General features: G+C 50.4%; 1 protein-coding gene and 1 non-coding gene across 3 annotated transcripts in view; one reads left to right on the plus strand and one right to left on the minus strand.

Moving 5' to 3' along the window:
• TSC22D4 (TSC22 domain family member 4) overlaps positions 1 to 24841 on the plus strand; it is a 352090-nt gene that overhangs the window by 274410 nt on the left and 52839 nt on the right. The gene's annotated exons all lie outside the window — the stretch shown is intronic.
• On the minus strand, positions 3476 to 3599 carry LOC138268915 (U4atac minor spliceosomal RNA). Its single transcript, XR_011200203.1, has one exon. It is a non-coding gene; the product is annotated as a U4atac minor spliceosomal RNA (small nuclear RNA).

Genomic DNA, 24841 nt, shown 5'->3' on the forward strand with positions numbered 1-24841 from the left:
CCCCGAGTGCTTAATTTGTGCTTGTTGTTCCGGTGCTCAGCACCGGCACTTATTTGTGCGGGCCGGGGCTTATTCTTCGGCCTCAAGCATTTGCTGCGAGCAAAAGACAGATATGTGAAAGACGGAAGAAGGAAAAACTAATAAGGGTCATAAAGGGAGAAAGTAGAAAGTTGCAGGATGAGCTGAAGGGGCAGGGGTGGCCGTAAACGGATTGAAGAGGCCCGAGGTGGCTTCAGGGTTACCCTGCCTCAGTATTTAGTGCTGGCAGATTTAATGACCGCACCCTCGTGTTTAAGAGAAGGGCTTTGAGCACCGGCACCTCTTAATTTACAAATTAAGCACTGGGCACCCCCGTTGTTTTTATGCACATGATGAGGTGTTTCTCAACGGTGGGTTTCGACCCTGCTGTGATTTCACACTTGTACCCATGCACTTAAACTGTCCTAAGGTATTGCTCGTTATTTCTGAACAGAAACAATTGAGCACTGACAACACATCACCCAACTTCATGGACAGCATTCAAAAGAAACAGACTGCAGGTTTGCTTAAGCCTGTAGAAGACATTACCAGGACAGGCAGAATGCTAGCTGACCTTCCAACCGGCAGCACCAGCCCAGCCAGCCCTATCCACAGAAACTGTGGGAGGGGCTGAAGTCCTCTTAGACCAATGGGTGTTGCGTGCTTGGTACAGGGACTGGTGTAACTAAGGAACGGGCTGCGCAGGGACTGCTGTAACTAAGGAATGGGCTGCGCAGGGACTGGTCTAACTAAGGAATGGGCTCAGCGGGGGCTGGTGTAACTAAGGAATGTGCTCAGTGGGGACTGGTGTAACTAAGGAATGGGCTGAGCCGGGACTGGTGTAACTAAGGAACGGGCTGCGCAGGGACTGCTGTAACTAAGGAATGGGCTGCGCAGGGACTGGTCTAACTAAGGAATGGGCTCAGCGGGGGCTGGTGTAACTAAGGAATGGGCTGCGCAGGGACTGGTGTAACTAAGGAATGGGCTGAACGGAGTCTGGTGTAACTAAGGAATGGGCTGTGCAGGGACTGGTGTAACTAAGGAATGGGCTGAGCGGGGGCTGGTGTAACTAAGGAACGAGCTGCGCAGGGACTGGTGTAACTAAGGAATGGGCTGAGCCGGGAGTGGTGTAACTAAGGAATGGGCTGAACAGGGTCTGGTGTAACTAAGGAACGGGCTGTGCAGGGACTGGTGTAACTAAAGAATGGGCTGAACAGGGTCTGGTGTAACTAAGGAACGGGCTGTGCAGGGACTGGTGTAACTAAGGAACGGGCAGAGCAGGGACTGGTGTAACTAAGGAATAGGCTGTGCAGGGACTGGTGTAACTAAGGAACGGGCAGAGCAGGGACTGGTGTAACTAAGGAACGGGCAGAGCAGGGACTGGTGTAACTAAGGAATGGGCTGAACAGGGTCTGGTGTAACTAAGGAACGGGCTGTGCAGGGACTGGTGTAACTAAGGAACGGGCAGAGCAGGGACTGGTGTAACTAAGGAATGGGCTGTGCAGGGACTGGTGTAACTAAGGAACGGGCAGAGCAGGCACTGGTGTAACTAAGGAACGGGCAGAGCAGGGACTGGTGTAACTAAGGAATGGGCTGTGCAGGGACTGGTGTAACTAAGGAATGGGCTGAGCGGGGAGTGGTGTAACTAAGGAATGGGCTGAGCCGGGAGTGGTGTAACTAAGGAACGGGCTGCGCAGGGACTGGTGTAACTAAGGAATGGGCTGCGCAGAGACTGGTGTAACTAAGGAATGGGCTGCGCAGGGACTGGTGTAACTAAGGAATGGGCTCAGCGGGGGCTGGTGTAACTAAGGAATGTGCTCAGTGGGGACTGGTGTAACTAAGGAACGGGGTGCGCAGGGACTAGTGTAAGTAAGGAACGGGCTGCGCAGGGACTGGTGTAACTAAGGAATGGGCTGCGCAGGGACTGGTGTAACTAAGGAATGGGCTCAGCGGGGGCTGGTGTAACTAAGGAATGTGCTCAGTGGGGACTGGTGTAACTAAGGAACGGGGTGCGCAGGGACTGGTGTAAGTAAGGAACGGGCTGAGCAGGGACTGGTGTAACTAAGGAATGGGCTTAACGGGGGCTGGTGTAACTAAGGAACGGGCTGCGCAGGGACTGGTGTAACTAAGGAATGGGCTCAGCGGGGCTGGTGTAACTAAGGAACGGGCAGAGCAGGGACTGGTCTAACCAATGAATGAGCTGAGCAGGGACCTGTGTAACCAAGGAATTGGCTGCGCAGTGGCTGGTGTAACCAAAGAACAGACTGAGTGGGGACTGGTGTAACCAAGTAGCAGGCTGAGCAGGGAGTGTGTAGTTAAGGAAATGAGCTGAGCAAGGACTGGTGTAACAGGTGTGGACTGAACGGGGAGTGGGGTAAACAGTGATGGACTGAGTGGTGACTGGTGTAACTAAGGAACGAGCTAAGCAGGGAGGGGTGTAAACAAGCTGAACGGGGACTGGTGTAACTATTGGAAAGGCTGAGTGGGGACTCCTGTAACTAAGTAATGGGATGAGCAGGGACTGGTGTAACTAAGGAATGGGCTGCGCAGGGACTGGTGTAACTAAGGAATGGGCTGCGCAGGGACTGGTGTAACTAAGGAATGGGCTGCGCAGGGACTGGTGTAACTAAGGAATGGGCTGCGCAGTGACTGGTGTAACTAAGGAATGGGCTGCGCAGGGACTGGTGTAACTAAGGAATGCGCTCAGCGGGGTCTGGTGTAACTAAGGAATGGGCTGCGCAGGGACTGGTGTAACTAAGGAATGGGCTGCGCAGGGACTGGTGTAACTAAGGAATGGGCTCAGTGGGGGCTGGTGTAACTAAGGAATGTGCTCAGTGGGGACTGGTGTAACTAAGGAATGGGCTGCGCAGGGACTGGTGTAACTAAGGAACGGGCTGAGCAGGGACTAGTGTAACTAAGGAATGGGCTGAGCCGGGAGTGGTGTAATTAAGGAACGGGCTGAGCAGGGACTGGTGTAACTAAGGAACGGGCTGAGCAGGGACTGGTGTAACTAAGGAATGGGATGAGCAGGAACTGGTGTAACTAAGGAACGAGCTGAGCAGGGACTGGTGTAACTAAGGAACGGGCTGAGCAGGGACTGGTGTAACTAAGGAATGGGATGAGCAGGAACTTGTGTAACTAAGGAACGAGCTGAGCAGGGACTGGTGTAACTAAGGAACGGGCTGAGCAGGGACTGGTGTAACTAAGGAATGGGATGAGCAGGAACTTGTGTAACTAAGGAACGAGCTGAGCAGGGAGGGGTGTAAACAATGAACGGGCTGAGCAGTGTGTGGGAAAGCTGGCGAGATGGTGAAGGAAGGGTTGCCCAGATGAAAATAGAACGTTCAAAGCATGTGTAAAATGCGATTATCATCGCCGTGCTTCTGTTCAATTAAGTATATTTTTAACATATCTAGCTTATTTTTATTCTGTTTTATACTTTATTGAAATGTGGGTGTATTCCAAAAATTGCACCATATCAGGATAATATCCTGGTGATGCTAGCAGTGTTGTCCCGTGTCAGCAGTACTGTCCTCGCTAACCGCTCATTGAACAGTCACCCAACCCAAGACAAGGATGGATAAAGTATGAATAACATTTTCCTACCCTCTGTAGCTCAAATCCCTCCTCAGTCATGATGACATACGGTTTGACGACGCACATTACCCCGGCCCCAACTTCAGCACCACCTCACCCCAACAACCTCTCTTTATTTTCTCTTTAAAAAAAAAACACTTTGTCTCGGGTTTTGTTAAAAAAAATAAAAGGCGAGCGCGTACCCATCATGCAATGCTTCGCATTTGATTAATTAATCTGCATGTATTTAGCATATTCTGAAGAAAGTGACATTTTGACTGCTGTAGTTGAATTATTGAGGTGCAGTGATGGGGCGGGGTTAGTGTCAGGCCAAGCTGCAGAGCAGATGGCCACATTATGTGGAGACGTCTAGGTGTTGTAAACAGTAGAGAACGTGTGATCCTCCACAGAGGGTAAAGGAAGGAGTTACAGCTACTTATGTGTGCAACACTCATTTTATCGACCCCTCAAGACGTCACTTCTGATACTGATAGTTACAAAGTGCAGCGTTCAAACGAGTGTTATTTGAGAGTGAATGAGGGAATCCACCAGTCTCTCACTGAGACTCAAGTCAGGGACTTGCCGCTTCACCACATTTACTGCAGCAAATGCACTGACCCTCTGTTTACCCTATGTTTACATGCCATGTGGGTGACTCTGCTCCAGCCCTGCCTGACCTTCCAGAGGCTTAGGTCTGCTGATGATGTCCCAGTGCCCTGGACCCCTCCCCTGCACCATGGGATGTGTGTAAACAGCAGCTGCCTTGGTCGCTCGTTGCACAATAGTACACTCTGCCCTGGGGTGCTGAATGCCCCCTTTGTCTTGGCACCCACGCTGGCTGGGCACCGGCCGCAGGGATGGGTGGGCGCCTGGGGGCCGGTCCAGTTATCCCGAGGTATTCGCATTATTTTTGTGCCGCGTTTCTTTGCAGAGGTCCCCGGAGGTGGGGTGGTCTCATCACGGCTCCTCGTGCGGTGGGGGGGGGGGGGGGGGGGGTCACAATGGGGCCATTCACGCGCCCCTGCATAGCGCCACTCCCGCCCGCACAGAGATGGGTGCTGGGAGGTAGGCCTAGCAGGGGCAGACCCCAGGACCACATGCCAGCGGGGGTGGTGAATCGCTGGCCCTGCTTCCTTCAGGGCTCCAGGGGCCCATCTTCCTGAATTCACAAAAAAAATCCATCTCATTTTCGGAACATTTAAGGTTCATCTTCTTGCAGAGACTCATTCCACGTACACTCAGAATCTATCTTTTTGCGTAGATACGTATGCTCATTATGGTCCATTTTCTGGCGCAGACCTATTTTATGTACATTAAGGAAGCACCATGTTACTTGAAGTTATTTATTCATCTTCCTACATTACGAATGCATATACTTATGCAGACTCACTATATCTGCCTAAAAATCCATCTTTAGACTCCTTTTATCTGCATTAAGATTTTTTTTCTCAGTCTCAATTGATCTATCGCGAGGATTCATCTTCTTACACATACTCTTCTGTCTACACGAAGGATTCATCTTTTTACACATAATCTTCTGTCTACACGAATGATTCATCTTCTTACACAGTCTTCTGTCTACGTGAAAGATTAATCTCCTTACACATACCCTCTCTCTAAACGAAGGTTTCATCTTCTTACACATACTCTTCTCTCTACACCAAGGATTCATCTTCCTACACATACTCTTCTGTCTACACGAAGATTAATAGGCCAGATGTGCAAAAGTTAGTGTATGCGAATAACAAACAGCACATTTTTTGCAATTCGCTATTTGGTAATCGCAAACACATATGTACAGAAGTGTCTTTCACACTTATTGTGATTCCCAGTGGGTCACAGATAGACCTACTCAATAATATTTATGAGGTAGGTCTCGGTTTGCAACCCATTGGGAATGGCAAAAATCACAGGGATGGTGGAATGCTGGGGTCAGCAGACCACCGTGTCTGTGATTGCTTTTCAATAAAGCAATCTTTTTTTTAAAACGCATCCCGTTGCCCCTAAAGGAAAATGGGATGCATTTCAAGAAGAAAAAATTGAAAGTTTTATTTACATTTTTTAAGAGTTGCGGGACAGCTGGCTCCTTTTGAAAAAATGCATCCATTCTAAAAGGGGAAGGGGTGCCTTGGGGAAACCTTCCCATTTATAAATGGGTTAACCACCAATTCGGAGTTGGTGGTAAAATGCAAAAGTTTTGCGACTGCATTTAAATTGCAAAACATTCACACACCTTTTCAATTCGGTATTCGGAAGGGACGTCCTAAACACGCCCCTTCCTAATACCGAATCGAAAACTCTATTTGCGATTCGGTAATAGGTTACAGAAACGCAAATAAAGCCTTTGCACATACCAAACAGCTTTTTGGCGGTGTCAAATGGCCCGATTCGTCGAATCGGACCGTTTGCAACTGCTAATAAGCTTTGTACATCTGGCCCCATGTTCTTAAACAGGCTGATTTTATTTGCATTAAAAATTCATCTTGTGGAAACTCGTGTTGTGTTGAAGAATACCTAGTGACTAACTTACTTACGCCTACTATACCCCCTCCTGGGGGTAAAGGACCAGGACTCCCCAGCCACCTCTGTCCTGGGCCCTTCTTTCAGTCCGTCTGCCGGTGTAACCCTCCTCCGTGCAGTCGAAGGCCTTGGCGCAGGGTGTGACCTATCGAGCCTGAGCATCTTTGCAAGATTACTTCATGAGCAGGGAGTTAGAAGGTCTGCTGCCACAGATCAAGGTTGCTGAAGGTGTTTGATCAGCAGATTTGGAGGATTTTCCTAAGACAGGTGTTGATGAAGGTCTGGACTTTGATGGTGGTGGTTACTTTTGTCCTCCAAGTTTGAGCTCCATACAGGAGAACTGATTTTACGTTTGTGTTAAAGGCCTGACCTTTGTTTGCAGTGTTAGGTCCTTGGATCTCCAGATCTTCTTTAGCTGAATGAAGGAAGCCCTTGCTTTGCCGATTCTTGCCTTGACGTTGGGATCTCTGCCACCCTGCTTGTCTATGACACTGCCCAGAACGAGCGATTGTGACAGGCGTGGTTAAAAGCCCAAATAGATAACACGTCGGAAAAGCAGTGCTTGCGTGTTGCTATGCTTGACCTAGAGAAAACAAGGCACAAAAGGGAGCATTTTCAGCAGTAGTAAACAGATCTATGCAAGGCAGGCCCCACTGTGCATTGTCACTTTAAATTACTTCAGCATGCAGATGCCTCTCATAGTCAGCTAGGTGACTCCTGATAAGTTAATTTACCCTGGAATTTAGGGAGCCTGCCAGATGGCAGTTAATCAGGGATATCCCCTGAAAGTCCAGCCAGTGCCACAGTTTGTATCTCCTGGCACAGCAAGTGTGACCCACACACCACTCTGTATGCTGTGATTTCACATGGAGGTTTTGTTGTCCATCAGAACCTAAATAAAGGTACTACTGACAGAAGGTAGAAAGGCCTGGAGGACCATCTGGATGGCATACCGCTTCAGAAGATTTATGTGGAGTCTGCTGCATCAAACGCAATTGGCTTCTGATCTCTACCTTGTCCAAGTGACCTCTCCAACCCAGAGATGATGGGTCTGCCACCACTGTAAGCTCTGGATCGGCAGGGAGAAAGGTCTGCAGCAGGTCAGGTTGGCATCCTTCATTCACCTAGTCAATTCCTAAAGGAAGACCATAACTACACAAGTTTAGGTTAACAGTGTGAACTGGAAAGAAGAATCACCTAACATATCCTTTCCATCTTTGCTCTCTTTTGTCAATTTAGGCAGCCAAGATGCACAAATTAATGCAAAAACGTATTTAATCAAACGTGAGATGGTATGTTTACAGGTTTCTCGGTCATGAGATCAGATCGCATTTCCATTATACATGGAGTAAGCCTGCCAACCAGTTGAGAATGGAAGACTGTATGGGGCTTAGCCATCCTAGTATCATGAATCCTCAAATTTTAAGGACAGCGAAAGTTCACTGAGTCTGAACACGTCATGGCACTGGAAACTCAATGCATAATCTTAATCTTCCTCCAGACAAGGTACACGAAATGTGGACCCAAACAACTCTACTAAAGCACTTAAAGCAACTGACTAGAAAAGAATGTCTTAACCCGATAGTAACAGGTGACTTCAATGATGTATTTGACCGTCTCAACCTCTTCCAGTGCATCACCTGAAAGAGTGGCTGCATTTGTACTGGCCATGTTAGCCTTCAGGATCTCGGTTTTTCTCCTGTCGATGTTGAGGCTAAGTTGTGCTGACGTGGCTGCCACCTTGTCGGTCTTCTCTTGCATCTGCAGATGGGTATGGGCGAGTAAGGCCAGGTTGTCTGCAAAGTCCAGGTCATCAAGCTGTGTTCAAGGTATCCACTTGATTCCATTTCTTCTCCCTGCTGTGGATGTCTTCATGACGCAGTCTGTTGCTAGTAGTAAGAGAAAAAGCCAGAGTAAACAACTCTGGTGGACTCCGTTTCTTACTTGAAATGCTTCTGTGAGTTGTCCTCCATGGACTATCTTGCAGGCCATAAGAATTCCTGATGATTCTTACGAGTTTGGGTCCACAGTGGTGGAGGAGTTTCAAAAGGGTCTCTCTGTCCATGATATCCAATGCCTTCTCATAATTCATGAAGTTGACATAGAGAGGGGACTTTTATTCCATCCGCTGCTCATTGGCAATGCTCAGGGTTGCAATCTTGTCTGTGCAGGATCTACCTTAGTGCCAGCCAGCTTGCTGGTGTTCCTTCATTCTATTCAGGATGACTCAGTTGAACACTTTCCCAGATACTCTGGTCACCTTTCTTTGAGGATCTTGATGAGATATTCCTCCTTCCAGTCTGACGTAACAGGCTAGTACTAGCAGGTTACTGCAAGGCTGCTATGCTAGGAATGGACAGTATAAATCTTTTTCCTCAGGGTCACTGACCTTGTAACTGGACAGTACCCGCGCTCACAGCAGGATTGTTATGCTAGGAGAGGACAGTATCACCACTTCTCTGCTGTGTCTCAACACTAGTACTAAGCAGTGCCAGCACTCTCTGCAGTGCCTATACACTAGTAGTCAACAGCACCAGTACTTCTCTGCAGTGCTGTTATACTAGTAGTGACAGTGCCAGCACTTCTCTGCAGTGCTATACACTACTAGTAGTGAACAGTACTAGCCCTCTCTCCAGAGCCAGTACACTAGCAGTGAACAGTGCGAACACTGTGTACAGTGCTGCTCCACTAGTAGTGAACAAAGCCAGCTCTCTCAACAGTGCCACTAACCTAGTAAGGATTAGTGGGAGCACTCGCTGCAGTGTCAGTACACTAGTAGTGAACAGAGTCAGTACTCTCTGCAGTGCCTCTACACTATTAGTGAACAGTGTCAGTACTCTCTGCAGTACCTCTACACTAGTAGTGAATAGTGCCAGCACTCTCTGCAGTGCCTCTACACTATTAGTGAAAGAGCCAGCACTCCTTGCAGCACCTCTACACTATTAGTGAAAGAGCCAGCACTCCCTGCAGCACCTCTGCACTAGTAGTGAAAAGAACCTGCACTCTCTGCAGTGCCTCTACACTATTAGTGAAAGAGCCAGCACTCTCTGCAGCGCCTGTACACTTATAGTGAACAGAGCCAGCACTCTCTGCAGCAACGGTACACTTATAGTGAACAGAGCCAGCACTCTCTGCAGCGCCTATACAGCGCCTATACACTTATAGTGAACAGAGCCAGCACTCTCTGCAGCGACTATACACTTATAGTGAACAGAGCCAGCACTCTCTGCAGTTCCTGTACACTTATAGTGAACAGAGCCAGCACTCTCTGCAGCGCCTGTACACTTATAGTGAACAGAGCCAGCACTCTCTGCAGCCTCGGTACACTTATAGTGAACAGAGCCAACACTCTCTGCAGTGCCTGTACATTTATAGTGAGCAGTGCCATAACTCTCTGCAGCGCCTGTACACTTATAGGGAACAGAGCCAGCACTCTCTGCAGCGATGGTACACTTATAGTGAACAGAGCCAACACTCTCTGCAGTGCTGTACACTTATAGTGAACAGAGCCAGCACTCTCTGCAGTGCCTCTGCACTAGTAGTGAACAGCGCCAGCACTCTCTGCAGCGCCTGTACACTTATTGTGAACAGTGCCAGCACTCTCTGCAGGTGCCTGCACACTTATAGTGAACAGAGCCAGCACTCTCTGCAGCGCCTGTACACTTATAGTGAACAGCGCCAGCACTCTCTGCAGGTGCCTGCACACTTATAGTGAACAGAGCCAGCACTCTCTGCAGCGCCTGTACACTTATAGTGAACAGCGCCAGCACTCTCTGCAGCGCCTGTACACTTATAGTGAACAGAGCCAACACTCTCTACAGTGCCTGTACACTTATAGTGGACAGCACCAGCACTCTCTGCAGCGCCTGTACACTTATAGTGAACAGCGCCAGCACTCTCTGCAGCGCCTGTACACATATAGTGAACAGAGAGTGTACACATATAGTGAGCAGAGCCAGCACTGTCTGCAGCGCCTGTACACTTATAGTGAACAGAGCCAACACTCTCTGCAGCGCCTGTACACTTATAGTGAACAGAGCCTCTCTGCAGCGCCTGTACACTTATAGTGAACAGAGGCAGCACTCTCTGCAGCGCCTGTACACTTATAGTGAACAGTGCCAGCACTCTCTGCAGCGCCTGAACACTTATAGTGAACAGAGCCAACACTCTCTGCAGCGCCTGTACACTTATAGTGAACAGTGCCAGCACTCTCTGCAGCGCCTGTACTGTTATAGTGAACAGCGCCAGCACTCTCTGCAGCGCCTGTACACTTATAGTGAACAGTGCCAGCACACTCTGCAGCGCCTGTACACATATAGTGAACAGAGAGTGTACACTTATAGTGAACAGAGCCAACACTCTCTGTAGTGCCTGTACACTTATAGTGAACAGAGAGTGTACACTTATAGTGAACAGAGCCAACACTGTCTGCAGCGCCTATACACTTATAGTGAACAGTGCCAGCACTCTCTGCAGTGCCTGTACACTTATAGTGAACAGAGCCAGCTCTCTCTACAGCACCTGTGAACAGCACCAGCACTCTCTGCAGCGCCTGTACACTTATAGTGAACAGCGCCAGCACTCTCTGCAGCACCTGTACACTTATAGTGAACAGCGCCAGCACTCTCTGCAGCGCCTGTACACTTATAGTGAACAGCGCCAGCATTCTCTGCAGCGCCTGTACACTTATAGTGAACAGAGCCAGCACTCTCTGCAGCGCCTGTACACTTATAGTGAACAGAGCCAGCACTCTCTGCAACGCTGTGACACTTATAGTGAACAGTGCCAGCACTCTCTGCAGCGCCTGTACACATATAGTGAACAGAGAGTGTACACTTATAGTGAACAGAGCCAGCACTCTCTGCAGCACCTGTACACTATTATGAACAGAGCCAGCACTCTCTACATCGCCTGTACTCTTATAGTGAACAGAGCCAACACTGTCTGCAGCGCCTATACACTTATAGTGAACAGTGCCAGCACTCTCTGCAGCACCTGTACTCTTATAGTGAACAGAGCCAACACTGTCTGCAACGCCTATACACTTATAGTGAACAGTGCCAGCACACTCTGCAGCGCCTGTACACATATAGTGAATAGAGAGTGTACACTTATAGTGAACAGCGCCAGCACTCTCTGCAGTGCCTATACACTTAAAGTGAACAGAGCCAGCACTCTCTACAGCTCCTGTAAACTTATAGTGAACAGTGCCAGCACTCTCTGCAGTGCCTATACACTTATAGTAAACAGAGCCAGCACTCTCTACAGCACCTGTACATTTATAGTGAACAGCGACAGCACTCTCTGCAGCACCTTTACACTTACAGTGAACAGAGCCAGCACTCTCTGCAGCGCCTGTACACTTATAGTGAACAGAGCCAGCACTCTCTACAGCACCTGTGAACAGAGCCAGCACTCTCTACAGCGCCTGTAAATTTATAGTGAACAGAGCCAGCACTCTCTGCAGCAACGGTACACTTATAGTGAACAGCGCCAGCACTCTCTGCAGCGCCTGTACACTTATAGTGAACAGCGCCAGCACTCTCTGCAGCGCCTGTACACTTATAGTGAACAGAGCCAGCACTCTCTGCAGCAACGGTACACTTATAGTGAACAGAGCCAACACTCTCTGCAGCACCTGTACACTTATAGTGAGCAGAGCCAGCACTCTCTACAGCACCTGTACACTTATAGTGAACAGCGCCAGCACTCTCTGCAGCGCCTATACACTTATAGTGAACAGCACCAACACTCTCTGCAGCCTCGGTACACTTATAGTGGACAGAGCCAGCACTCTCTGCAGCGCCTCTACACTCATAGTAAACAGTGCCAACACTGTCTGCAGCGCCTGTACACTTATAGTGAACAGCGCCAACACTCTCTGCAGCCTCGGTACACTTATAGTGAACAGCGCCAACACTCTCTGCAGCACCTGTACACTTATAGTGAACAGCACCAACACTCTCTGCAGCACCTGTACACTTATAGTGAACAGCGCCAACACTCTCTGCAGCACCTGTACACTTATAGTGAACAGAGCCAGCACTCTCTACAGCTCCTGTAAACTTATAGTGAACAGTGCCAACACTGTCTGCAGCGCCTGTACACTTATAGTGAACAGCGCCAACACTCTCTGCAGCCTCGGTACACTTATAGTGAACAGAGCCAGCCCTCTCTGCAGTGCCTGTACACTTATAGTGAACAGCGCCAACACTCTCTGCAGCACCTGTACACTTATAGTGAACAGCGCCAACACTCTCTGCAGCACCTGTACACTTATAGTGAACAGAGCCAGCACTCTCTACAGCTCCTGTAAACTTATAGTGAACAGTGCCAACACTGTCTGCAGCGCCTGTACACTTATAGTGAACAGCGCCAACACTCTCTGCAGCGCCTGTACACTTATAGTGAACAGAGCCAGCACTCTCTGCAGCGCCTGTACACTTATAGTGAACAGAGCCAGCACTCTCTGCAGCAACGGTACACTTATAGTGAACAGCGCCAACACTCTCTGCAGCACCTGTACACTTATAGTGAACAGAGCCAGCACTCTCTACAGCTCCTGTACACTTATAGTGAACAGTGCCAACACTGTCTGCAGCGCCTGTACACTTATAGTGAACAGCGCCAACACTCTCTGCAGCGCCTGTACACTTATAGTGAACAGAGCCAGCACTCTCTGAAGCGCCTGTACACTTATAGTGAACAGAGCCATCACTCTCTGCAGCAACGGTACACTTATAGTGAACAGCGCCAACACTCTCTGCAGCGCCTGTACACTTATAGTGAACAGAGCCAGCACTCTCTGCAGCAACGGTACACTTATAGTGAACAGAGCCAGCACTCTCTGCAGCAACGGTACACTTATAGTGAACAGTGCCAACACTCTCTGCAGCACCTGTACACTTATAGTGAACAGAGCCAGCACTCTCTACAGCTCCTGTAAACTTATAGTGAACAGTGCCAACACTGTCTGCAGCGCCTGTACACTTATAGTGAACAGCGCCAACACTCTCTGCAGCGCCTGTACACTTATAGTGAACAGAGCCAGCACTCTCTGCAGCAACGGTACACTTATAGTGAACAGAGCCAGCACTCTCTGCAGCAACGGTACACTTATAGTGAACAGCGCCAACACTCTCTGCAGCACCTGTACACTTATAGTGAACAGAGCCAGCACTCTCTACAGCTCCTGTACACTTATAGTGTACAGTGCCAACACTGTCTGCAGCGCCTGTACACTTATAGTGAACAGCGCCAACACTCTCTGCAGCGCCTGTACACTTATAGTGAACAGAGCCAGCACTCTCTGCAGCGCCTGTACACTTATAGTGAACAGAGCCAGCACTCTCTGCAGCAACGGTACACTTATAGTGAACAGCGCCAACACTCTCTGCAGCGCCTGTACACTTATAGTGAACAGCGCCAGCACTCTCTGCAGCGCCTGTACACTTATAGTGAACAGAGCCAGCACTCTCTGCAGCAACGGTACACTTATAGTGAACAGAGCCATAACTCTCTGCAGCGCTGTACACTTATAGTGAACAGCGCCAGCACTCTCTGCAGCACCTGTACACTTATAGTGAACAGCGCCAGCACTCTCTGCAGCACCTGTACACTTATAGTGAGCAGAGCCAGCACTCTCTGCAGCGCCTGTACACTTATAGTGAACAGAGCCAGCACTCTCTGCAGCAACGGTACACTTATAGTGAACAGCGCCAGCACTCTCTGCAGCGCTGTACACTTATAGTGAACAGCGCCAGCACTCTCTGCAGCACCTGTACACTTATAGTGAACAGCGCCAGCACTCTCTGCAGCGCCTGTACACTTATAGTGAGCAGAGCCAGCACTCTCTGCAGCGCCTGTACACTTATAGTGAACAGAGCCAGCACTCTCTGCAGCAACGGTACACTTATAGTGAACAGCGCCAGCACTCTCTGCAGCACCTGTACACTTATAGTGAACAGCGCCAGCACTCTCTGCAGCGCCTGTACACTTATAGTGAGCAGAGCCAGCACTCTCTGCAGCACCTGTACACTTATAGTGAACAGCGCCAGCACTCTCTGCAGCGCCTGTACACTTATAGTGAGCAGAGCCAGCACTCTCTGCAGCGCCTGTACACTTATAGTGAACAGAGCCAGCACTCTCTGCAGCGCCTGTACACTTATAGTGAACAGCGCCAGCACTCTCTGCAGCGCCTGTACACTTATAGTGAGCAGAGCCAGCACTCTCTGCAGCGCCTGTACACTTATAGTGAACAGTGCCAGCACTCTCTGCAGCGCCTGTACACTTATAGTGAACAGAGCCAACACTCTCTGCAGCGCCTGTACACTTATAGTGAACAGTGCCAGCACTCTCTGCAGCGCCTGTACTGTTATGGTGAACAGCGCCAGCACTCTCTGCAGCGCCTGTACACTTATAGTGAACAGTGCCAGCACACTCTGCAGCGCCTGTACACATATAGTGAACAGAGAGTGTACACTTATAGTGAACAGAGCCAACACTCTCTGTAGTGCCTGTACACTTATAGTGAACAGAGAGTGTACACTTATAGTGAACAGAGCCAACACTGTCTGCAGCGCCTATACACTTATAGTGAACAAAGCCAGCCCTCTCTGCAGTGCCTATACACTTATAGTGAACAGTGCCAGCACTCTCTGCAGTGCCTGTACACTTATAGTGAACAGAGCCAGCTCTCTCTACAGCACCTGTGAACAGCACCAGCACTCTCTGCAGCGCCTGTACACTTATAGTGAACAGCGCCAGCACTCTCTGCAGGACCTGTACACTTATAGTGAACAGCGCCAGCACTCTCTGCAGCGCCTGTACACTTATAGTGAACAGCGCCAGCATTCTCTGCAGCGCCTGTACACTTATAGTGAACAGAGCCAGCACTCTCTGCAGCGCCTGTACACTTATAGTGAACAGAGCCAGCACTCTCTGCAACGCTGTGACACTTATAGTGAACAGTGCCAGCACTCTTTGCAGCGCCTGTACACATATAGTGAACAGAGAGTGTACACTTATAGTGAACAGAGCCAGCACTCTCTGCAGCACCTGTACACTATTATGAACAGAGCCAGTACTCTCTACAGCGCCTGTACTCTTATAGTGAACAGAGCCAACACTGTCTGCAGCGCCTATACACTTATAGTGAACAGTGCCAGCACTCTCTGCATCGCCTGTACTCTTATAGTGAACAGAGCCAACACTGTCTGCAACGCCTATACACTTATAGTGAACAGTGCCAGCACACTCTGCAGCGCCTGTACACATATAGTGAATAGAGAGTGTACACTTATAGTGAACAGCGCCAGCACTCTCTGCAGTGCCTATACACTTAAAGTGAACAGAGCCAGCACTCTCTACAGCTCCTGTAAACTTATAGTGAACAGTGCCAGCACTCTCTGCAGTGCCTATACACTTATAGTAAACAGAGCCAGCACTCTCTACAGCACCTGTACATTTATAGTGAACAGCGACAGCACTCTCTGCAGCACCTTTACACTTACAGTGAACAGAGCCAGCACTCTCTGCAGCGCCTGTACACTTATAGTGAACAGAGCCAGCACTCTCTACAGCACCTGTGAACAGAGCCAGCACTCTCTACAGCGCCTGTAAATTTATAGTGAACAGAGCCAGCACTCTCTGCAGCAACGGTACACTTATAGTGAACAGCGCCAGCACTCTCTGCAGCGCCTGTACACTTATAGTGAACAGCGCCAGCACTCTCTGCAGCGCCTGTACACTTATAGTGAACAGAGCCAGCACTCTCTGCAGCAATGGTACACTTATAGTGAACAGAGCCAACACTCTCTGCAGCACCTGTACACTTATAGTGAGCAGAGCCAGCACTCTCTACAGCACCTGTACCCTTATAGTGAACAGCGCCAGCACTCTCTGCAGCGCCTATACACTTATAGTGAACAGCACCAACACTCTCTGCAGCCTCGGTACACTTATAGTGGACAGAGCCAGCACTCTCTGCAGCGCCTCTACACTCATAGTAAACAGTGCCAACACTGTCTGCAGCGCCTGTACACTTATAGTGAACAGCGCCAACACTCTCTGCAGCCTCGGTACACTTATAGTGAACAGCACCAACACTCTCTGCAGCACCTGTACACTTATAGTGAACAGCGCCAACACTCTCTGCAGCACCTGTACACTTATAGTGAACAGAGCCAGCACTCTCTACAGCTCCTGTAAACTTATAGTGAACAGTGCCAACACTGTCTGCAGCGCCTGTACACTTATAGTGAACAGCGCCAACACTCTCTGCAGCCTCGGTACACTTATAGTGAACAGAGCCAGCCCTCTCTGCAGTGCCTGTACACTTATAGTGAACAGCGCCAACACTCTCTGCAGCACCTGTACACTTATAGTGAACAGCGCCAACACTCTCTGCAGCACCTGTACACTTATAGTGAACAGAGCCAGCACTCTCTACAGCTCCTGTAAACTTATAGTGAACAGTGCCAACACTGTCTGCAGCGCCTGTACACTTATAGTGAACAGCGCCAACACTCTCTGCAGCGCCTGTACACTTATAGTGAACAGAGCCAGCACTCTCTGCAGCGCCTGTACACTTATAGTGAACAGAGCCAGCACTCTCTGCAGCAACGGTACACTTATAGTGAACAGCGCCAACACTCTCTGCAGCACCTGTACACTTATAGTGAACAGAGCCAGCACTCTCTACAGCTCCTGTACACTTATAGTGAACAGTGCCAACACTGTCTGCAGCGCCTGTACACTTATAGTGAACAGCGCCAACACTCTCTGCAGCGCCTGTACACTTATAGTGAACAGAGCCAGCACTCTCTGCAGCGCCTGTACACTTATAGTGAACAGAGCCAGCACTCTCTGCAGCAACGGTACACTTATAGTGAACAGCGCCAACACTCTCTGCAGCGCCTGTACACTTATAGTGAACAGAGCCAGCACTCTCTGCAGCAACGGTACACTTATAGTGAACAGAGCCAGCACTCTCTGCAGCAACGGTACACTTATAGTGAACAGTGCCAACACTCTCTGCAGCACCTGTACACTTATAGTGAACAGAGCCAGCACTCTCTACAGCTCCTGTACACTTATAGTGAACAGTGCCAACACTGTCTGCAGCGCCTGTACACTTATAGTGAACAGCGCCAACACTCTCTGCAGCGCCTGTACACTTATAGTGAACAGAGCCAGCACTCTCTGCAGCAACGGTACACTTATAGTGAACAGAGCCAGCACTCTCTGCAGCAACGGTACACTTATAGTGAACAGCGCCAACACTCTCTGCAGCACCTGTACACTTATAGTGAACAGAGCCAGCACTCTCTACAGCTCCTGTACACTTATAGTGAACAGTGCCAACACTGTCTGCAGCGCCTGTACACTTATAGTGAACAGCGCCAACACTCTCTGCAGCGCCTGTACACTTATAGTGAACAGAGCCAGCACTCTCTGCAGCGCCTGTACACTTATAGTGAACAGAGCCAGCACTCTCTGCAGCAACGGTACACTTATAGTGAACAGCGCCAACACTCTCTGCAGCGCCTGTACACTTATAGTGAACAGCGCCAGCACTCTCTGCAGCGCCTGTACACTTATAGTGAACAGAGCCAGCAGTCTCTGCAGCAACGGTACACTTATAGTGAACAGAGCCATAACTCTCTGCAGCGCTGTACACTTATAGTGAACAGCGCCAGCACTCTCTGCAGCACCTGTACACTTATAGTGAACAGCGCCAGCACTCTCTGCAGCGCCTGTACACTTATAGTGAGCAGAGCCAGCACTCTCTGCAGCGCCTGTACACTTATAGTGAACAGAGCCAGCACTCTCTGCAGCAACGGTACACTTATAGTGAACAGCACCAGCACTCTCTGCAGCGCTGTACACTTATAGTGAACAGCGCCAGCACTCTCTGCAGCACCTGTACACTTATAGTGAACAGCGCCAGCACTCTCTGCAGCGCCTGTACACTTATAGTGAGCAGAGCCAGCACTCTCTGCAGCGCCTGTACACTTATAGTGAACAGAGCCAGCACTCTCTGCAGCAACGGTACACTTATAGTGAACAGCGCCAGCACTCTCTGCAGCGCCTGTACACTTATAGTGAACAGCGCCAGCACTCTCTGCAGCGCCTGTACACTTATAGTGAACAGAGCCAGCACTCTCTGCAGCACCTGTACACTTATAGTGAACAGCGCCAGCACTCTCTGCAGCAACGGTACACTTATAGTGAACAGAGCCAGCACTCTCTGCAGCAACGGTACACTTATAGTGAACAGCGCCAACACTCTCTGCAGCACCTGTACACTTATAGTGAACAGAGCCAGCACTCTCTACAGCTCCTGTACACTTATAGTGAACAGAGCCAACACTCTCTGCAGCGCCTGTACACTTATAGTGAACAGAGCCAGCACTCTCTGCAGCGCCTGTACACTTATAGTGAACAGAGCCAGCACTCTCTGCAGCGCCTGTACACTTATAGTGAACAGAGAGTGTACACTTATAGTGAACAGAGCCAACACTCTCTGCAGCGCCTGTACACTTATAGTGAACAGAGAGTGTACACTTATAGTGAACAGAGCCAACACTCTCTGCAGCGCCTCTACACTTATAGTGACCATTAACATCACTGCTTGGGCCGGCTCCTTGGCACAGAGGGCGCCGGGGCCATCCCACCGCCCACTCTCCCACCCGCCCCTGCCCGGGTACCAGTTCTCTCGTCTTGGCCACTGGTGGGTGAAGGCGCTCAGGCTGACAGAGAGCCCTTGTACTCGATGTACAGTGCCCGGACGGTCCCTCGGAGCGCGGCTGGTGCCGTCGCCGTCCCTAGTAACAATAATATTAAGAAGACTTCTTTTTACACAACTGTCGCCGACAGCCCCTCCTGTGGGACCCTTCGGATGATTCGTGTTTTTAACCCATCACCGGCCCTGATGTCATCACCGCTGGCGGGGCAGAGCACGAGAGACTGCGGGCAGCTCTGGGGGGACCTGAGCTACAGCTCACACGTAGGTCTGTACAGCAGGCGCACCGACCCCCAGAGCTATCTGCCTGGGCTTGGATACTGCGTCACATACCTCCTGCATTAACCCCAGAGCCCTCCGAGAACCTGTGCACGTTGTCTTTGCACACCTATGCCGTCTGCACGTTCATTAACCTTTGGAGTTATCGATCTTGGATTGGAAGCTGCATTGCAGGTCAAACAGGGATCTTTGCATCTGACACATCAACCATCTGAACTGCTTTAGTTGGGGCTTAAATTTGTGACTGTCAGGTTACACTGACTTCTCTGGAGACGACCATCAAACTCTTGAGTTATCTTACTGAGAGCGGAGGTGTGTCCTGGGCGTTGCGCAGGGGTCTCTGCAACTGGTGCATTAGCCAAGTGAGCTATCTTACTGGGCTGGCAGACTTGTGGCCTGAGGTACATTTACCTACAGCGCTAGTTTACGCGCTATAGGTGACGCCGTAGAGTACCTACTAGGTGGTAGGTTGACATTCGGTGCCAGCAGAGGGCAGAGTTTGGGCGCTTGGGTGTAGGCGCTATGTCTCGGCAGGGAGTGTCGGTGAAGAGCATGGTGAGCTCCTTCGAGACCCGCAAGGATCCTCCCCCCTGCGGCTGCTCCCAGTCCCTGGGCAGCAACTCCCCTCTGCCCGCCCGCCGGTGCGGGTCCAGGGGCAGCTCCCCGGCTCGGGCACAGGTGGGCACGGTGGGACGCCCTGGCAGTGAGAGCCCCAGGAGACGTGCCAAGAAGGCCACCTTCAGAAGCAACATGGACAAGAACCTGCTGTCCCTGCTCCTGATATTTCACAGGTGAGAAGGGCACGGGTGGAGGGGTGGGCACACTGGGTGCTGAGGGTGGTGACACGAGGTAGAGAGTGAGAATAGGTGTCCTGGAGTGGGCACACTGGACCCTGGTGGCGACATGGAGTAAAGCAGGGAGCCCTGGAGTACTGCTGTGGGCACACTGGGTCCTGGTGGTGATGGCATGGAGTAAAGAAGGGGCACTGGGGACCTGCTGTGGGCACGTTGGTCCTGGTGGTGGTGGCATGGAGTAAAGCAGGGAGCCCTGGAGTACTGCTGTGGGCATATTGGGTCCTGGTGCTAATGGTATGGAGTAAAGAAAGGGCACTGGAGTACGTCTGTGGGCACAATGGGCCCCTAGGATGGTGGCATGGAGTATAGAAGGGGCACTGGAGTACCGCTGCGGGCACACTGGCCCCTGGAGGTGGCATGGAGTAAAGAAGGGAGCCCTCGAGTACCACTGTGGGAACACTCCTCCCTGGAGGCAGCATGGAGTAAAGAAGGGGACTGTAGTACTGCAGTTGCACACTGGGCCCTGGAGGCGGTGACATTGAGTTAAGATGATGGCTGGATTACCACTGTGGGCACACTGAGCTCTGGTGGTGCTGGCATGAAGCATAGAAGGGAAACTGGAGTATCACTGTGACACACTGTTCCCCAAGGGGGGTGGCACGGAGTATAGAAGGGGTACTGGAGCTTTGGTGGTGATGACATGGAGTAAAGAAAAAAAGAACAAGTGATGGACAAGACAGGTTTTTTAGGCAACCCATTCCATTCCAGTTTGGACTCATCCATAATTAAACCAGACTTTCTCCTGCTCCCCATGGTAAAAGTCCCACCTGAACAGACAAACCAAGTCCTCTACGGACTGGGCACAAACATCATAGGAGCAATGTCAGGCTATCAACCTTCATCAACCAGGTTAACTTAACTCCAGTGGCAATGAGGGAGTGATACTCTTCCCACTTAGAGCAACAAAAGCAAAAACAAGTGATGAACAAAATGCTAAACAAAGTCAAACATTCACCCTCAAGTACAGAGATCTAGGCCTAAATCCATCATTTTTTTTAAACCCATGCCACTCCAGTTTGGATCCAGCCATATGCAAATCAATCTTGACACTACTCTCCTTGAGAACAGTCCAGCTCGAACTGCCAAGCCAGGTCTTCTCTGGACTGGAAACAGGCATTCTGGGACCAGTTTCAGAGTAACATCGGTCATCAACCAGGCTAGCTTGACTCCAAGGGCATGGGGGAGCAAGGGACCCACATCTGGTGTAGGAAAATGCCACTGTTGGCATAGTTACCCCCCCCCCCCCACGTTTTGTCTAGTGTTGATGCCAACTTTGATTGAAAGTGTGCTGGGACCCTACTAACCAGGCCCCAGCACCAGTGTTCTTTCCCCAAAACTGTACCTTTGTTCCCACAATTGGCACAGCCTTGGCACACAGTTAAGTCACTCGTAAAAGGTACCCATGGTACCAAGGGCCCTGTGGCCAGGGAACGTCTCTAAGGGCTGCAGCATGTATTATGCCACCCTGGGGACCCCTCACTCAGCACATGCAGCTTGTGAGTGCTGGTGGGGAGAAAAAGGCTAAGTCAACATGGCACTCCTCTCAGGGTGCCATGCCCACAAACCATGACCTGTCGCATAGGTAAGTCACCCCTCTAGCAGGCCTTACATTCCTAAGGCAGGGTGCACTATACCACAGGTGAGGGCATAGCTGCATGAGCAATATGCCCCTACAGTTTCTAAGTCCATTCTTAGAGATTGTAAGTGCAGTGTAGCCACATTAAGTATATGGTTTGGGAGTTTGTCATTGCATTTGTCCCCCAAGTGGGAAGGGTATGCCCAGACGTGGGTCCAGTGCTTGCAATGCCACCAGATTCAAGCTAGCCTGGCTGATGAAAGGTGATACCCTGAAACCGGTCCCACGAGGCTTGTTTCTGGTCCGGAGAAGACCTGGCTTGGCAGTTCGGGCTGGACTGTTCCAATGGGAACAGGGTCAAGACTGATTTGCATATGGCTGGGTCCAAACTGGAATGGCATGGCAAGCAAAACAACTGATGGATTAAACCCAGATCTGTGACTGGGGCTGAATGTTTGATTTTTTCTGCATTCTTTCCATCATCTGTTGTTTTTGCATTACAAACTTCACAGAACCATAATGGCTTCACTGAATACTGGTAAGTTTGGTATCAAACTTCTCAGAACAAAAAACCCACACTGATGCCAGTGTGGGATTTATTGAAAAATGCACACAGAGGGCATCTTGGAGATGCCCCCTGTATGTTAGCCCAACTGCTAGGGTAAGACTGACTAGCCTGTGCCAGCCAGCCACTTTCAGACGAGTTTCTGACCACATGGGGTGAGTGCCTTTGTGCACTGTGTGGTCAGAAACAAAGCCTGTCCTGGGTGGAGGTGCTTCACACCCCCCTGCAGGAACTATAACACCTGGCGATGTTCCTCAAAGGCCCAAGCCTCGGATTACAGTGCGCCCAGGGCACTTCAGCTAGTGGAGATGCCCGCCCGCCCGGACACAGCCCCACTATTGGCAGCAAGTCCAGAGGGAAAATGAGGATAAACAAGGAGTCACCCCTCAGCCAGGATCACCCCTAAGGTGTCCAGAGCTGAAGTGACCCCCTTCCTTGAGAAATCCTCCATCTTTCTTTGGAGGATTAGGACCAATAGCGATAGGAATGTGCCCCCCTCCCCAAAGGGCGTGAGCACAAGGAGGGTGTAGCCATCCTCTGCGACAGTAGCCATTGGCTACTGCCCCCTGACCCTAACATGCCTCTAAATTTAGAATTTAAGGGCCCCCCTGAACCCACCTCAGTGGATTCCTGACAACCTCAAGAAAAGAAGAAGGACTGCTGAGCTGAAAACCCAGTTCTACAAGAACAGCGATCCCTGAAGAGCCTCCGGGGCACTGCCTGCATCACCGAGGACCAAGAAACTCCAGTGGACAGCGGACCTGTCCAACAAGAAGAAAAGGAAACTCCTGCCAAGGGACTTCAACCTCACTCCAGAAGCGTGAGTCCAAAACCACTCCTCACCCGACGCCCACGGCCCTTGTCCAGGTGGCCCACTTATCCAGAGAGGACCCCCAGGTCCAGATTCCGACCAAGTGTCCACCCTGGGCTGACCTCTCCACCCCTCCACAACCTGCAGAGGGAATCCTGAGCACCCCCCATCCCGTGATTGCCCGTGATGAAGATTTCTGACGCCTGTAGAAGCACTGCACCCACAGCCCCCAGGCCCGAGAGAAACCGCCCACCGGTGCAGCAGTGACCAGCAGGTGGCCCTCCTCCCTGTCCAGTCGGTGGCTTGCCCGAGAAGCCCCCCTGTGCCTCACCTGCAGCACCTAAGTGACCCCCAGGGTCCCGCCATAGAGTTCCATTGGGAACCCGATGCCCTGTTTGCACCCTGCACCCGGCCGCCCCGTGCCGCTGAGGGTCTGTGTTTGGTGTCTACTTGGGGCCCCCCCAGTAATCCTCTAAACCCCCTGGTCTGCCTTCCGACAACGCGGGTACTTACCTGCAGGCAGCCCGGAACCGGAGTACCCCCGTCTCCATAGGGGTCCATGATATTTTGGCTCTTTGTTTGACCTCTGCACCTGACTGGCCCTGTGTTGCTGGGTGTTTGGGGTTATCTTGAACCCCCAACGGTGGGGTACCTATGCCCCGGAGATTGAACCTGTAAGTCGATTACTTACCTCTAAAACTGTATTGTACTTTCTTTCCCCAGGAACTATGGAAAATTGCAGTGTCCACTTTTAAAATAGATTTTTGCCATTTTATAGAAAACTGTGTACATTGTTGATTCCGTATAAAAAAGTCCTAATTATGCCTATGCAAAGAACCTTTCATTTAATGTACTTATATGCTAACTGAATCTTGTGGTTCTAGAAATAAATTAGGAAAAAACAACTTTCTATATAAAAATCCTATTGTTCTGGAGTTAAGTCCTTGAGTGTGTGTTTTTCTTATTGTCTGTGTGTGCAACAAATGCCTAACACTACCCTCTGATAAGCCTAACTGCTCAAACACACTACCATAAATAGAGTATTAGCATTATCTATTATTTCCTCTGTCAAGCCCCTTGGAGAACCCCTGGACTCTTTGCACACTATGGCCCATATTTATACTTTTTGACGCAAACCAGAGCCAGTGCAGGTTTGCGTCAAAAAGTTTACAGCCGGCTAACGCCATTCCAACGCACCAGCCGGGCGCCTTATTTATGGAATGATGTTAGCCGGCGCTTCGGCCTGGTTTGCGTCAAAATAAATGACTCAAACCGGGCAGCGCAGGTGTAGGGAAGAATGGGGTTTGTGCGTCAAAGAATGGTGCAAGTCAGGTTAGAGTCAAAAATCTTGGCTCCAACCTGAGTTGCACCATTTTTTGACGCACAACCCCCACTGAAATGACTCCAGTCTTAGCAAAGGCAGGAGTCATGCCCCCCTGCCCAATGGCCATGCCCAGGGAACTTCTGGGACCCTGGGCATGGCCACTGGGAACAGTGGCATGTAGGGGGGCCCAAGTTAGGCCCCCCTATGCCACATAAAAAATAAATAAATTATACTTACCTCTACTTACCTAGGATGGGTACCCCCATCCATGGGTGTCCTCCAGGGGTGGCCGAGGGTGGCATGGGGTGTCCCTGGCGGCAGGGAAGGACACCTGTGGACTACTTCCATGGTCAGAAACCACGGAAATGAGCCCACAAGTCCCTTAACGCCTGCCCTGGCCCAGGTGTTAAAAAATGGCTGGGTGCCATTTTTTAAGGCCCGCCCCCCCTGTGCGTCAAAATGACACGGGAGGATGCCTTAAAGTCATTTTTTGCACGGAAACATCTACCTTGCATACCATTAGCGCAAGGTAGGTTTTCACGTCCAAAAAATGACGCAAACTCCATAACTTTG

Source organism: Pleurodeles waltl, chromosome 12 (genome assembly GCF_031143425.1).
Source record: "Pleurodeles waltl isolate 20211129_DDA chromosome 12, aPleWal1.hap1.20221129, whole genome shotgun sequence".
Lineage (NCBI taxonomy): Eukaryota > Metazoa > Chordata > Amphibia > Caudata > Salamandridae > Pleurodeles > Pleurodeles waltl.